The following is a 15240-nucleotide window of genomic DNA, read 5'->3' as shown; positions in this document are numbered from 1 at the left end:
TAATTTAAAGTGTAAATTTAAAATTTCAATTTCTTATTTTGCTCATCGCACGTATGCGTGATGCCAGTTTCTCCCCGTATTTGGTTCAAGAAACTTTGTTCCTTCAAGAAAGAGCTTACATCGTTCTTAGTGTAAACATTTTCATTGACATGTCTTTCACCCAACTCGAACGTCGAATTACCCTGCCTTCGCTGAGAATTCCTTACCATTGGCATGTGCGTATTTGTGCTCCTCGAAAAAACGAGGTTGGTGGGGCGTATTTTAAGCACATAAAGTTCCCTATTTTCCGCCAAGTCTGTATGCATCAAAGAGCCTCAGCTGTCACAAATTCTCTGGAGAGTGGATTTCCGCAGAGTGCTTACTATGTCCACGCGTGTGTTCACCTGTGAATAGTCCTGATACCCTCCCTTTATTCCCTGCCTGCAATGGTAGCAAAGGCATATCAGTAACTGGGCATGCGTCGTGAAATTACGCAACTAAAGCGTCCAGGACTGTGCTTTACTGCTAGGTATTAAGTGTAACAGTTTGTTCAAAGCTACTTTTAGTAAGTCTACATTTTGGATCGCTATAAAATATTGAGCGATGAATTGTGTAGCTCATTATAGTTGGAATTCTTATTACTGCTGAATCAGCGTATGCTGAGCAGCGCAAGCGTAATGAGTGCTCACCTCTATTGGTAAGCCTTCGGCCATTCGCTGAACTGAGGATCCGCGCGACCTGCGCGTTCCCCGAGCATTTTGTTGCTCCGTGGGAGCCGCGCCGGAGCCGCCCACACGTGGTGAGCCGGTGCGCGAGCCGCCACGGGACGAAGAACGCGAAGCCAGCCTCGGCAGGGATGACCTCGGGCCCTGGGCGCCCGGCGGGGTCGTGGAACGCCCCGCGGGGGCGACCGCATTTACCTTGTCTGAGGCCAGCCGTAGGACCTACACGTGGAACTGTTCTGTTCCACGGACCGAGACCTACACGATGAAGCAGAGTGGCTTGCGACGGCTGCGCCAGACGTATGACCTTCCAGCCGCTAACCGCCACCTTCATGGACTCACGGCGAAGGACGAAAATTCTTCTTCTTCGTTCTTCACATAACATGGAAGCGCATTGCCGTTCCCTGAAAACGCCTGCAACGGAAGTGCCGAGTATTTCAGTAAAAAATGGAGCACAGCAAAAGGAAGTCAACAAAGTCTTATGCTTTGTTCGAACATACAGCGCCGTACGCAAACTGAAAAAGGCACTATTAATAAAATAGTTTTCTGGATTAAAATCACTTACATTAGAGAGCTTAATACATCGGTTACGTCCGTTGCGCCATCTCTGCTACGTTGAATGAGTTAACTCCCGCAACTTCATTATCCTCACTGGTTGTCTCTCAGCGAGTTAAACGGCGATTATCGCTTAAAAGTGTTCGTGAACGCAGCATAAAGGTAACATACACTGACTGAAGGCAGGAATTTATGACGGTGAAGGTAACTGCATAGTGTAACATTTGGCATACCGGCACCTCCTGGGTGTTCACGGCTGGTTTTGCGGCTAGTAAGAATGAAAACCATCACATTGTGCAACCTAAAGGGGAACACATCCCAGCAGAGATGTTAATGATTTATTTGAATGTTGTGAATAGAAAAAAATTAAAAAAAATTGCACTCACAGGATTCGAAAACATCCTTTAGTGCTTTATTATTATGGATTAGTGCTGAGATAACTAGTGGCAATTCATTGGGCCACAGAAGCTCTTTTTTCTGTATTGCCTGGCTTTGACACATAGTATTTCACCAAAACCAAGTCAACAAAAATCACACAGAACGCTATTCGTGATCAGGCAGCATGGAACGGGCTTCATCACACTAAATATCAAGCATACACAACAAAGGCTCTAGTATTGAGAGCCACTCGGGAGGTTTCTCAGTAGCTTTCTGAATTGCCAAAAACCTGTCCACAATTTCCTGAAAATAAATTCGGGAAGGCCGTGCGCCTTTACAGCAATGGTAAGCAGCCATTCTTGAGCGCCATGTACAGTGGAGGCCCATGAGCATAATTAAACCAAATGGTATCCCATCCTCCCTTTCCACGCATAAGTACCGGATACCATACGCGTCTAGCGGAAAATCTTTCATTGCGTTTTTTTTTCAGTATATCCCAAAAATAAACCCCTTCGCAACAGTGTAAAAAAACATGTTCTATTGTTTCTGACTTTCTGAATATTAAATAGTGCGATCCCTCCGGTATAAATAATCCCTTTCTCTCCAAATGTTCTTACCGGCAAGACAACCTTCCCGGGTGTGCAAATTAAAAGGAAGGTTTTCGCTTCTGGCGGAACCTGCATTCTTTTTAACCTTTTTTAAAACATCTGCGCCTGTGCCTCTACTGTACAAGGCCCTGTACAAGAGCGTTGGAAACAAAATGTCGCTCAATGCACATTACAATTTTTTTAGTTTCAGTGTTGAGAAATAATCTCTTGAAAACCCCACCAAAGAAGCTTCACATTTGCTACGGCTTCTCTGCATGTAAAAGCCCCTAATCCCTGCGGAAAAGTCTTCAGTTAAAACGACGTACTCTGGCAGCAGCCGCATCAGCCTGACTCTGCATACGGTGCGCAAGAAAGGGCCAGTCGTGTCTAGACAAAAAACGGCTGACCAGCTGTCGCAAAAAAATAGGTGGCCAAATCCTAGCCCACCGTCTTTTACTCGTCGGAACAAGTTGGTCCGGGTGCAGCGCTCCCATTTAGACGTCCACACAAATACGGCGAAAATCCTGTGCAGCTTCTGAATATTTAACCATGAACAGTGCAACATCTGCATAACGTACCAGAGCTTGCAGATAAAGAACAAGTTGGAAAGGTGGCCCTGGCAAAAATAAATATGTTGGTCCCTTTCCACTTTTCAGCTTTGTCCTTTATCTCTTCAAAATGCCCTCTCCAATACTGTTCACTGTAACGGTAAGCCATAAGGGGAACGCCCAAGTACCTAGCCGGTGTGACCGTCCAGGGCACACAGTCAACCATTCAGGCCCCCTTAGCCCACACAAATACGGCGAAAATCCTGTGCAGCTTCTGAATATTTAACCATGAACAGTGCAACACCTGCATAACGTACCAGATCTTGCAGATAAAGAAAAAGTTGGAAAGGTGGCCCTGGCAAAAATAAATATGTTGGTCCCTTTCCACTTTTCAGCTTTGTCCTTTATCTCTTCAAAATGCCCTCTCCAATACTGTTCACTGTAACGGTAAGCCATAAGCGGAACGCCCAAGTACCTAGCCGGTGTGACCGTCCAGGGCACACTGTCAACCATTCAGGCCCCCTCAGCCCTGAGTATATTGCGGCACAGAAGCGTAGGGAATAGCGGGCTTTAACTCTCCCTACCGCGCCCATCGAGCATCGTTAGTCCGCTAACAATGATTTCGTGCGTCGATTTTTAACCCTTCCGCATCGCTAACGGACACACCATAATGCCTAGTGTGTAGTAAGATAATTGAAGATTCCATTCTGACGTTTACATTTTTCCCGTGAAGGGGCTATTTTTGAGCGCGCTCCGAACACGCGGCAGCGTCTCAGTGGCATGCGGGAATGGCGGCATCCGCGCCGACGACACGCACTGCAAACGTCGCAAATCTGACTACACACTATCTACGATCGAGTTTATCAATGACCCAAGCAGGAGCGACACTGAAGATGCTGCCAATTATCGTCAGAATTCAGTTCTGACCCTGACGACGAAAACCAGCCCAGAACGCCGAGGGCCGCACTCCGGCCAGCTAACAATGACTTCGCGAGCGAATTTTGAACCTTTCCTCGTCCCTCATGGACACGCTACGCTACATAGCGTGTAGTCGGGTAACTGAAGCTTAGATTTTATTGCTGTTTACATTTTCTTCCCGCGAGGTGGCTATTTTTGAACGCGCTCCGAGCACGCGGCAGCGTCGGAGTCGCATGCGAAAATGGCGGCATCCACATCGACGACGCGCGCTTTGAAACGTCACAACTCTCACGATTCTGCATTGTGTACGACCGATTTTATTGATGACGCAAGCAGCAGTGACTCTGAATATGCTGCCTTATTGTCAGAATTCAGTTCAGACCCCGATGACGATGGAAACCAGGCCGGAACTTCGGCGGCCACACTTTGTTGGCCTGTTTTGATGCGTCTGGAACTACTCTGGATGCTTTTTTTGCGTTGTTGGTGCCATATATATCATTCCAATAGAGTCAACATCACGTGGGCACAATATTGTGCCTCCCGCAAAAGAGGGGAGTGGCGTTCTGCCCAAGAAGGGAACCGAGCAACCGTTTCGGCATGGCGTTCTGCACTGGCCCTCGCTAATTTCTCATTATGCATCAAAAACACTTTTCAATACTGCACTTTTATTTTTTTACAGAGAGTGGCCAATACAATGCCCTGCATTTTGTATATCTCGAAAATGTTTTAAACTTTTGGTGTTTCATTTATAAGTGCATTTCTTCAAGTTTTGCTCAATTTTTCTAACATTTGGGTTTTGGGAAATTATATCGTGTGTTACAACCAAGAACTTGATATTCAAAGTTGTATGCCTTAAAACAAATTTATTTAGCTTTCTTTTTGTGTGTTGTATAAAATTTTAGACACGATAGTTCTTGCAGAAAAAAAATCTACTAAAACATACAAAAAGACTGTCATTTTTCCATGGCAGGCAAAGAGTTAATTGCGTTAATTCGTTTTGATTCAAACTCCTAAAGCTTGTGCGACGGACGCAACTGGCATGATCAGTGGATTACTGCAAGCCGTTTTAATCCAGCAAACTATTTTATAGCGCATGCTATTTAGTTTATATTCTGCATTGGATACTCAACAAACCATATGGCTTTACTGACTTGTTTTTTGTTGTGTTTTATTTTTAGTGACGCACCCGGCACTTCCGTTGATGCAGTTTTCGGGGAATGTCAATACACAACATGGAACATACCCACACGGCCAGACTTGGCCAGGATTTCCTGCAGACAGAAGCAATGACTTATTCACCCGAAGGTTTTATTCTACATAAATTACGAATTTATAAACCCTGGATGAATGCCACTCGTTCATTTCTTCCCAACGCATTATAAGCTCGAATAATAATTTAGTGCTGGAGTGAACGCATCCCATTATGACGGACATGGCCATAGTAGTAGCTGTAGTATTATAATTTGTTGTAGTTATGTTTGCAGTCGTTGCTGTTGTAATCGTTGTAGTAGTAGTACTTGTTGTAGTTGTGTTTTTAAGTCTTCTTGTAATTGTTGCAGTATAGCAATTCTTGTTGTAGTTGCAGTAGCTGCGGCTGTAGTTTCTTTAATAGTTATGGTTCTGGTAATAGCTGTAGTAGTACTAGTTACAGTTGCAGTTGCAGTAGTAGTAGTAGTAGTAGTAGTAGTAGTAGTAGTAGTAGTAGTAGTAGTAGTAGTAGTAGTAGTAATGTAGTAGTAGTAGTAGTCAGAGGTGGGCATTTGACCTCAAAAACCTCGACCTCACCTCGAACTCAAAAAATATTTGGCGACCTCACTCAACCTCAACCTCATTAATTGAGGTTGAGGTCCCCCAGGCGACCTCACCTCACTTTTCAGGTGACCATTGGCGACCTCACTCAACCTCACCTCAAACTCAAAATGTGAGGTTGAGGTCGGGCGCTCGACCTCAAAAAACAAATCATTAAATTAAATCGTAACTTAAAGCAAATATATATTTCTCGGTAATCCTGGGGTATATATAGGCTAGCCAGAATTTTAGCGTATGAAGGCTGTATTTTACTCCTAATTTTATACTACAATTAATATCCTGGATTAAAGCAGAGAAACTCTGGACACTACATGTCCAACTCTGCACTAAAGTGGCGACCCTCTCCCCCTCCTCGCCTACCCTTTTGTGGTCGGTTTCAATCTAAGGCCTACATGGGTGCCACGTTACTACGCATAGGCCCATAATGCAATGCAAAGAGTTTATCCCATCTGACCCACGTGAATAAGATTCGTATTAGAAATAAAACAAGCCAGTTCTTACTATAAACTGAAAAGACAAATGCTGTTGACCCTAGTGACGACGACAACAATGACGATATGCTCTTTTTCTTTTCTTGCCACATAGCGCTAAACAGACAAGGACAGAGCGAGACACACGGGACGGGCACTTTTTTTATCGCTCATCCCGTATGTCTGGCTGTGTCCCTGTCTGTTTAGCGCTATGAGGCAAGAAAACCGACACCAACGCGCCCAAGCTTTCATCCTTGCTCTTTTTCTTAATTCGAAAAAAAAAATTGATGATTGCCGAGCTTTTTTTAATACACTGTACATTGTTTTGCGACAGAATACATTAAATTAAGAAAAAATAGGAATACAGTCGTGCCTCGTTAGTATGAACGCTTTGGTTTCCGACCAAAACTGTCCATAAAGCGAGTCATCCATAATAACGAGTCATGAATAAAAACGAAAAGTATATAATTGAGAAAAAATTTATAATTAATGGCTGTTGTTTTAATTAATTTGGGTATATAAACACCGCCGAGATGTCGATGCTACCCTCTTCTCCAAAAATCCGTCGACGCGAAACGTCATGTCTGTTCTTAAACCTTGTCAGCCATCCTCTTGAGTAGCTGAAGTCAGTAACGCCTAGACAGAGCGTAGAATAATATTTCTCAGTAAACATCTCCCTGTTTTACTGAACAAAAATTCCGTAAGTCATCACAGGTAAAACCTATCAAGACAGAGGAGAAGAAGCACCCATAATGTGCCGAGGCAGCGAGCCTTCTCTTGAAGCATTTCGTCGCCCACGACAGCACCATTCGCGAGCACATTCCCGAACCATATTAACAAGGCTGACTCCATTTCTTCGAACTTGCTAGGCGCTGTCGGACTGTGGCTTACGCTGTGATGCCGACGTTGAGCCATTTATCGGAGTCCGGTAGTATATATACATGGCATACCGTCGACCTGACGAGGCTGAGGCCTAGTTGAACTTGGGTCCAGTCTTTCACGGCTTGCATTGACTGAGATTGCTTTTGCCGCTTGTATTCACAGATTTCCCGCTTCGCGCCTAAGTTCAGCTCCATTCGTTTGCGTTTAACTCCCACCATGCCAAAAGTCAGATTAAAGTTGAGAGTTACAGGCTCCTGCTTCTTTGCACTCTTTTTCCCTAGTTAACCTCCCTGACTTTCCGTTCTTCTGATTCTCTTTCTTGCCTTGTACTGTTTTTGTAAGGAAGCGAGGGAATCAAGTTGGCAGGCTACTATACAGAGGGCTATCAAACAGCCCTTTCCTGTGCCGTTTGTATGTGTTCCTATGAAACAAACACTGCAAGTTGAAGCACAGTTTAGAACGACGACTAGCCGACTACGAAGAGCTCAGACCTTGTCAAGGCCGCATCGTTGGCTCAAGGCGAAGCCGACATGCGGATCGCTGTGGTGCAAAATGTGGTAGTTCGACAGCGCAACAGTGACGAAAACCAGGAGCATGAGAAGGAAGGGCGTCCAGGGCGGGACGCCCGGTCCTGGTTGCGTGGTCGTCGCGTTTCTTTTGTCGCTCTACTTCGTGAGTGTGTCTTAAGCCTGACCGAAAAGAGTTAACGGCTTCATGGAACACACTTTGCATTCTGGGATAGAAAAACTTCAGTTCCCACCCCCAATTTTGGCGCTTGTCTTTCTTCTTATTGTTTCTTTCTTACGATTTTACCGGCATCTCTTCTGTTCACGTTCAGCAGAATTTATTGTGACCACATGTTGCTGTTTTCCCGACTGCGGCCTGTAGTTGCGGCGCTGCCGCTGCACCCAGAAATCACCCGGTTCCCTCCTTTTGGGGTCTTTCTTAGTTAGCTGACCCTCGGTTTGCTGTGTACGATCCCTGTCATGCACCCTCCTTTTCTCCTCCTCCTCCCTTCCTTCCCGCTCTTGCGCCCCCCCCCCCCCCCCCCCCCCCCTTCCTTCCTAAAACGACGACACGCCCGCTTTGGTTCTTTCCAACTCCACAGGACTCGTTCAGGCATCCGACCGTATCGGCTGTCGCATAGTTTCCCGGCTTGCGCACCCTTCTTTAACTTGCGTTCGGACTCTACTGCTTTTTTCAAACGATGTCCATATTAACGAGACACAAATACATGGGCCGAATAGGCTGTGTGCATTCATCCCATCTCCTTTGTTCAGAGAGCGAGTTTCTATATTAACGAGACATAAATACATTGAAAAATCTTCGCCCCTAGAAAAACTGTCCATAATTCGGGTCCTACATATTAACGGATGTCATATTAACGGGGCACAAATTTTCCGTAAAAGCCACTCATGAAACGACTTGTGAAGACTAAATCCCCAACAAAAAAAAAAAAAAGAGGAAAAGACAGCAAAACACCAATTAATCATAAAACTCGGCCAACGCCGCATAAACCTTCAGAAAATTTCGAAGAGGAATGCTGTTTATCTTATGACGTCCCAACCGGCCAATCCTGGGCGTTAGTTTATAATTCTGTGATCCCGTGGCGTATTGCAAGAATTGGCGAAATTGCTTCTTCGAACACTATACTTACATTAAAAAATTACAAGGGTCGGAACTGCTAGGAAAAAGGGTAAACGTGAACCAGTTTGCTGTCGCGAACATCGGCTCGCCCGTCAAATTTCGCCGGAGCAAAATGTCCTACTCCCACCCGCCTAAAAGAACACACACACACACACACACACACACACACACACACACACACACACACACACACACACACACACACACACACACACACACACACACACACACACACACACACACACACACACACACACACACACACACACACGCACACGCACACGCACACACACACACACACACACACACACACACACACACACACACACACACACACACACACACACACACACACACACACACACACACACACACGTATGTGGCGTATGTGGCGTATGTGTGCCAGCTCCGCTTTCAGAGACTAGATCGCGGTTTCCAATACTTGCAAAAGAAAAAGAAAAAAAAACTAAATGACCGCGCGGGTAAGGGGAAAGGAGGGTTGGGCTATGGGCCTCTGAAAAAGAGCCTAATGTGAGGGAAGAAGCCTGTTCTCTTTTCGGCAGTGTACGAACTTAATTGACATACAAGAAAATGTATATAAATAAATAACATGTTGACGAAAGTAATAACAAATATCGCACACTAAAAACAGAAGAGAACTGCGCTTCCCAGAGCTTATAGAAGGTTTGAGACATCGACTTAATACGGCATTCCTCAGTGCTAGCATGTAATTGGCTTCACATCACGTACATTAAAATTGATTTTTTAAAGAAAAAAAAAACAAATATCTGAAAAAATTATTTCGACATCTGGCCACAAAAATTTTCATCCGATTGATTTGCCCGTCTCGAGCAGACGGGAGCACAAAACAGACACGTTCAGTTCGCCACACTAATTCGTCCGTCTAGACACCAAAATGTCCAGCCGGAAACCATCTCAATACTTTCTAGCTCATAAAAACATGTAGGAGAACGCTGTTCTCTCTTCTTTTTTTTTCTGCGCCTGAATAAGAGATTTCAAGAAAAACCTGATATTATGAAGATAAGAATCCCTTACTCTCCTCCTTCCTCCTGCATTGCTTAATTTCAATAGAATTTGAGAGAGAAATAAGGGCCTTAGCGCAGCGAAATCATTTCTTTTTTCATTGCGCTTGACTGAATACAAGCCCCATATATTTTTTTGTCTGTTCTATCTCGGCAAATGGTTAACATGCGCATGCGTTTTCCTGTATACCAGTTGCATCTTATAAGATGTGCCGTCCATTTCATCCCATTGCAGTTGTTCGGGGCCACCTGTGAATCTGTATAAGAAACAAGCTGCACAAGACCAAAGAGAGGTTGTTCTGGAAAATACAAGAATATAAATTTACAGGACCGAAATATAGAACGATGACGTACAATTCGAAAGGGAGGACTTCGATAAAATGCCCAGATGGTATTGTGCCGGTTTTTCTGGTTTGTTCATGTTTTTTTTTATCTGTCAGTATCACGTCCCCTAACAATTTCGCTGCACCATTTTCTGTTAAGTTTCCGTGTAATGTACAGCAGGGCCCTTTATCGAATGTAAGGCAGCAGCCGTTATAGCGCCTGGAAACGGGCATGCACAAGACACAGTTCTGCTCCGCGCCGTCTGCGCAAAGACAATTTGCTTCGCTTTTTAGTTTGCTGCTTTCTTTGCGGCCTCCGACAGAAGCACCGCAGGTCAACGTGAGTTATGTGCTTTGCGCGCTCCTGGGTGTTTGAGCCTGCCGCAAGCATCGGCACAAACAAGTCAGAGGAAACGGGGGTGGCTGGCGGGGGCATGAGGAGTTCGTGAAGTAAAAAAAAAAAATATCTCCTTCCAAGTAGACCAGAGGGAAGCGGTCTCGGGCTGCGGACATTACGGTGGAATGCCGAAAGCTGGGCAGGGGCTGCCGCATCCGGTCGTCCGATTGGGGGGTAACCAAACACCGAGAGTCGGCGGGCACACCGCGGCAGTATGCTCGAGCTCCGCGTCAAAAGGGGCGCTCTTCGAAGAAAGCCGCGGCAACAGCAAAAAGCCTGGACCTCACAATTTCGACCTCACACAATGACGACCTCACTCAACCTCAAACTCACGCGTGAGGTTGAGGTCCAATTTCGTGACCTCACTCAAAAAATTTCGAGCTGTCACCGACCTCACCTCAACCTCACCTCACTCCGTGAGGTTGAGGTCATTTTGAGGTTGAGGTCGACCTCATGAGGTCAAAACCTCATGAGGTTGCTCACCTCTAGTAGTAGTAGTAGTAGTAGTAGTAGTAGTAGTAGTAGTAGTAGTAGTAGTAGTTGCAGCAGCTGCAGTAGTGGTAGCGGTTCTTTTGGATTATGAGGGGAAAATAATGCAATCTAACCCAAGTTTGCCTCGCAGCAGGTTGGGAACTTGAACCCCAACCAAAAAGTTGAAAACAGAAACTAGACAAAGGAATGGAGTACCAGGGCACACTGAAAAGGGTGGTTCCAAACCCCGCTGTCAGAAAGGCATATGTCTGTGCATCCCTGGTAGTACGGTGGAGCATATTATGCACGGTACTTTTCGATAATAATATGCACTCAGTCTTAAAAGCTGAAGTTTTGAAGTTCAAAGTTTGAATCTAATGCTTGCCGGGTGTATCGCGATGACCATTTTTATTTGCAGCTGCGTCTCACCGATGTGACTAACTTTCAAAGCTGTTGCAGAACGGGCACACGTACTGAACCTGTGAAGAAGTCCGTCATCCCTATGGCCACTCGCTTGCCATTACGTTCCGCGACCGGTTTTGGTTGATTGACCGCAGGCTACCTTGAGTGCGATGTTCTCTGAGTATTCAGTCAAGAAACTTGAACTTTGCACTGAGCTGCTACGTTAGCAGTAGGCCTACAATCTACATGACACATATTGATGGGTGTCTTAGCTAACTTTAGCCAATGGTTAAAGTTAAAAGGTAATGTATCTCAGGTAGGTTGGGAAACTAGTTGCATACAGCTGCCGGCCGTCCTACGCACCACAGGCAGTGGTGTTTTGAAATTAGTCCATTTCGTTAATTTTCCTAAATCACTGAATAGCCAGTTTAGATTATAAATAGGATTTGCAAGGTTGGAGAGAAGCTTCAGAAATCCACCTGCAATTATTTGCGATGAGAAAAGCGTTTTATGTATCTTTTCTGTCGAGCTAGAAATACATCCAGTGAATTAAAAAGGAAGAAATACTGTGGCAACGCCGGTTATAAACAAATGCGCACTGTTGTGCCGGTGGGGTATCACACAGTAGCCCACCGTCAACAGGGTTGTGCCAAGGAGTTGGTTGCATAGCGCTCGTCACCCGTTTCGTGAACGAGGGCTGTCAGCTCCCTGGGCGGTAGCGATGGATCTGAGTCGGCGCTGGTGAGATGAAGAAAAAGCTTTATACACTATGTCCAGGCATTTACACAACGAGTTCGGCTCTGGGGCCGAAAGTTAACATAGCCATACGCGACTGTCCTCGCGCAGCGACGGCCGGGGAGATTCCGCCACGTCCGCTCTCTCAGGAGACGAACTGCTCCCGATGGACGCTAGTAACGAACTCACACTCGGAGTCTCGAACGGAAGCACTTGAGTCTCCGTAACCGAGAAACCGTTGACGCTCAAATGGTCCAATCAGACGGCAGCACTTTCGCAGGGCCAAATGGGAGAGCTTGCTGCGCTCTTGCTTCAAATATGCCGCGGGTCGAGAAGGGGTCTACCGCCAGGGCCACGGCGCCGTGCTGTCTGGATGCTCAGCTCATGTTGAAACACGTCGCTTCTATCCCCTTGGTACGGCTCGCCTCCAGTGCACGGGTGCTTTGCACAAAAGTGTCCGGATTTTGTGAAGGAGGCGTTCGCCGCAGAAGTTTGGCGTCCGGCTGAATTTCTGGGCGGCTTTGGCAGGGCACAACAGCACCTGTGTGCTCAGCAGCGGACAAATGTGTTCAAGGTCACTTGTCATGGCGTGTATTTAAACATCTCAGGTTTGGAGAAGGTTATTAATCCCTCTATGCCGAGAATATCGGCAAGTTGTTACAAGACTCGTAGTGTCGAAGGTTTTACGGGATGTTCCTCAAGCAGAATGTCAAAGCGTACGCGGTGCGAGCGGTCTTCGATGTGTAATACCAAGTCACAAAATGGGAGACAAATACATAATAGCGTGCAAGTAGAAGCACCATGTCATTTTAATTCTGGTCACATAAATATCACAACTCACCAGAATGAATTAGTTGCCGATATGTGTCCGCTTCTGTGAGAGATGTTCATAGAAGAGGAATTTTTATTTCTTAAGTGTTCGGAATTTATTCCACACTTGGTACAATGTCAATTCGAGAGGTAAGGTCCATAGTCACGTAAAAAATTCCCGCATAATGTTTGAGAGCTTCTAAAAAGGACATTCTTCCCCCAGTTCATAATTCGAAAATGGCTAGCGCGATACCTGAAAACTGAAAAAGGATATTAGTCCTCAGATTGTTACCTAACTTTCAATTCGCCACTGCTTTTCTAGCTGAGAACTCTGCAGAAGCATTCGCCTGAGTGCGCGTGCAAATCGGCTCATTGGGAAAGTTGCCTGACAGACCCACAACCAGTGAAGCAAAAGAACAAGTGCCCCTAGCGACCAACGTAAATGTCAACACAAGCTAGGGCTTAGTAGCCGGTGAATCCGTTCAGATTAAGAAATGATCTCGAGCGCTAATGCTAGCTCTCAAGAACACATTGAACATTCAAACCTCCCATATGTATGACCACCCGTGCCCTAAGAAGTGGCAGAGGTAAATTTTCCTGTGGGCACTTAGAAAGTCAGAAACAGAGGATAAAATGCACTTCAGTCATTACATTAAAATCTTCCATCAATCTATTAACAGCCGCTTCGACGTCCAGAGTAATTACTGCATTTTATAGGCCTTTATATAATCGAGCTCGGTTATTACCACTGATATGCTCTGAAATGAGGTGCCCGGGTTTTTTAGCAAGAATAATACATAGTTTGGTTTCCAGTAGTCCCATGTTTTGCAAAGTGTCTCATGCTACAACATCTCTTTCCTCTTTTTTGCAAAGCCTTGCATAAGACGTTGCAGAAGATGACAGTGATTTCATGAAAAATAATTTCCCAGTACTTTTCTGAAAAACCGCACAATTGATCGTCTTCTCGGCGGGCTCTTACAAAAACATAATAAAGCGTTACTCTACTGCGTTTATTCGCGAGTTTCGCGTTATTCCTGTACCTAGCACCTCACCAATTCCACAGGTGGCGCCATACACTCGTGCGCTGCATGTTGTTTCATCTCGCGCTATGCAGTGAATATGGTTGTCTACATGATATAGTTGTCTTCATGAAGTGTAATCTCCTCGCTCTTTCATTTAACTAGTTAAATACTCTATAAGCATACACGATCTCTGCGAGTGCGGGCGAAGTCAGTGAACGTAGTGTCGGGCGAATCCACCAGGCGGCGGCGTGGCGTAGAGGAAGCCACTCTCGCTCAAGGCAAAGGTCACAGCCGTTCCAGACAAGCTGCAGAGGCCATCGAACAACGAGAAGTGAGACTAGCCCATTTCCGAGAAGCTTGTCAAGTGCGGAAGTGAGCCAAGATTGAAGCGGCAGCAGATACGGCGGGCGCGGCCAATGGCTTCTGCTCCTAAAACTTGGTTCAAGGATAGTTGAACTTCTACGAATCTGTTCGAATCATGAATGATAGCGTATAGCCATTTCTCTGCAATGTCTGCTACGTGGCAGCACTGATCAGGTGACACTGCAATAAAAAGAGGGGATGGCACGTGCCACTGTACATTTAGTTGGAACCTAACATTTTCAGATTTACCTGCTTCACTTGGCGCTGAATGGATTGATGCAGACTTGTATAACGAAGCGAGCACTCGTCATAGATGTGTTCTAAAGAAGCCACACAAAATGGATGTTTGCTTGTTTGCAGTTTCATACGTGCTCATTAACACTGATAATTCCAGTACCATTTGCATAGGAGGTTTCAAAGCACGCGAAATTTATTTGTCATGAGTATATTTTTTCTTACAAGGCTGATGCATCATAAGGTTAATGAATACTTGTCCTTGCCTTTCAGTGCAATAGTACTAGTAAAATAGGAAGCTAAACAATCTGGAGTTTTTGACGTAGTACTTATTTGTACTGATCGACCTTCTTGATAAAATCCTTACATAATAAAAACATCACAACCATACCTTAAGCTTGCAATTCTGTACTTCAGTGCTGTTTTGGTATATTTGCTTATGTTCAGGAGCCACGCTGTAGAATATGCACATTTCCTGACTTCAACCATGCACATGGTTATTCTGCCATTGACACCTTGGCTAACTTCAATGTGTTTGCAGCAATTGACGCGAAACGTAACAACCATTTGGCTGCTTACCTGTTGTTAAAACGGGCACGCCACAGTTTACACTCATAAAAACGAAGTAAAGAAAAGACAAGGCTCGCCGGTTGCCCCTATCAGCATGTTATACGCTATAAACTCTCAAGTGATCCTGCCTGTTTCGCACGATCAGCCGCACCAAAGAGGAGCTACGTACGAAATGTTTTATCGCAGCAAAAGGTTTATTTTATTGCGTAGAACTGCAGTCATTTCGAAACACCAGCCGACATATGTGTTGAATATATATTCGGCCCAGCAGCGCTTTTCGAAATTCGTTTACAGTTAGTTCCACTGTAATCAGCAGTGCCCGAAAATTGTAATGCGGTTGCGCTCTTAAAAATTCGAGGTTCTACGTTTTGACGT

General features: G+C 45.2%; 1 long non-coding RNA gene across 1 annotated transcript; it reads left to right on the top strand.

The window, feature by feature from the left end:
• The first annotated feature begins 4870 nt into the window (after positions 1-4870).
• On the top strand, positions 4871-13678 carry LOC146202154 (uncharacterized). The gene is made up of 3 exons (XR_014702014.1): positions 4871-4992; positions 9774-9929; positions 13550-13678. It is a non-coding gene; the product is annotated as an uncharacterized LOC146202154 (long non-coding RNA).
• Positions 13679-15240: the final 1562 nt, after the last annotated feature.

The sequence above is a fragment of the Amblyomma maculatum genome, chromosome 1, assembly GCF_055883805.1.
Source record: "Amblyomma maculatum isolate TAMU_Amacu chromosome 1, ASM5588380v1, whole genome shotgun sequence".
NCBI classification, from domain to species: Eukaryota; Metazoa; Arthropoda; class Arachnida; order Ixodida; family Ixodidae; genus Amblyomma; species Amblyomma maculatum.
Note: the sequence above shows the minus strand (reverse complement) of the source record. Positions and strands in the feature narration are given on the sequence as shown.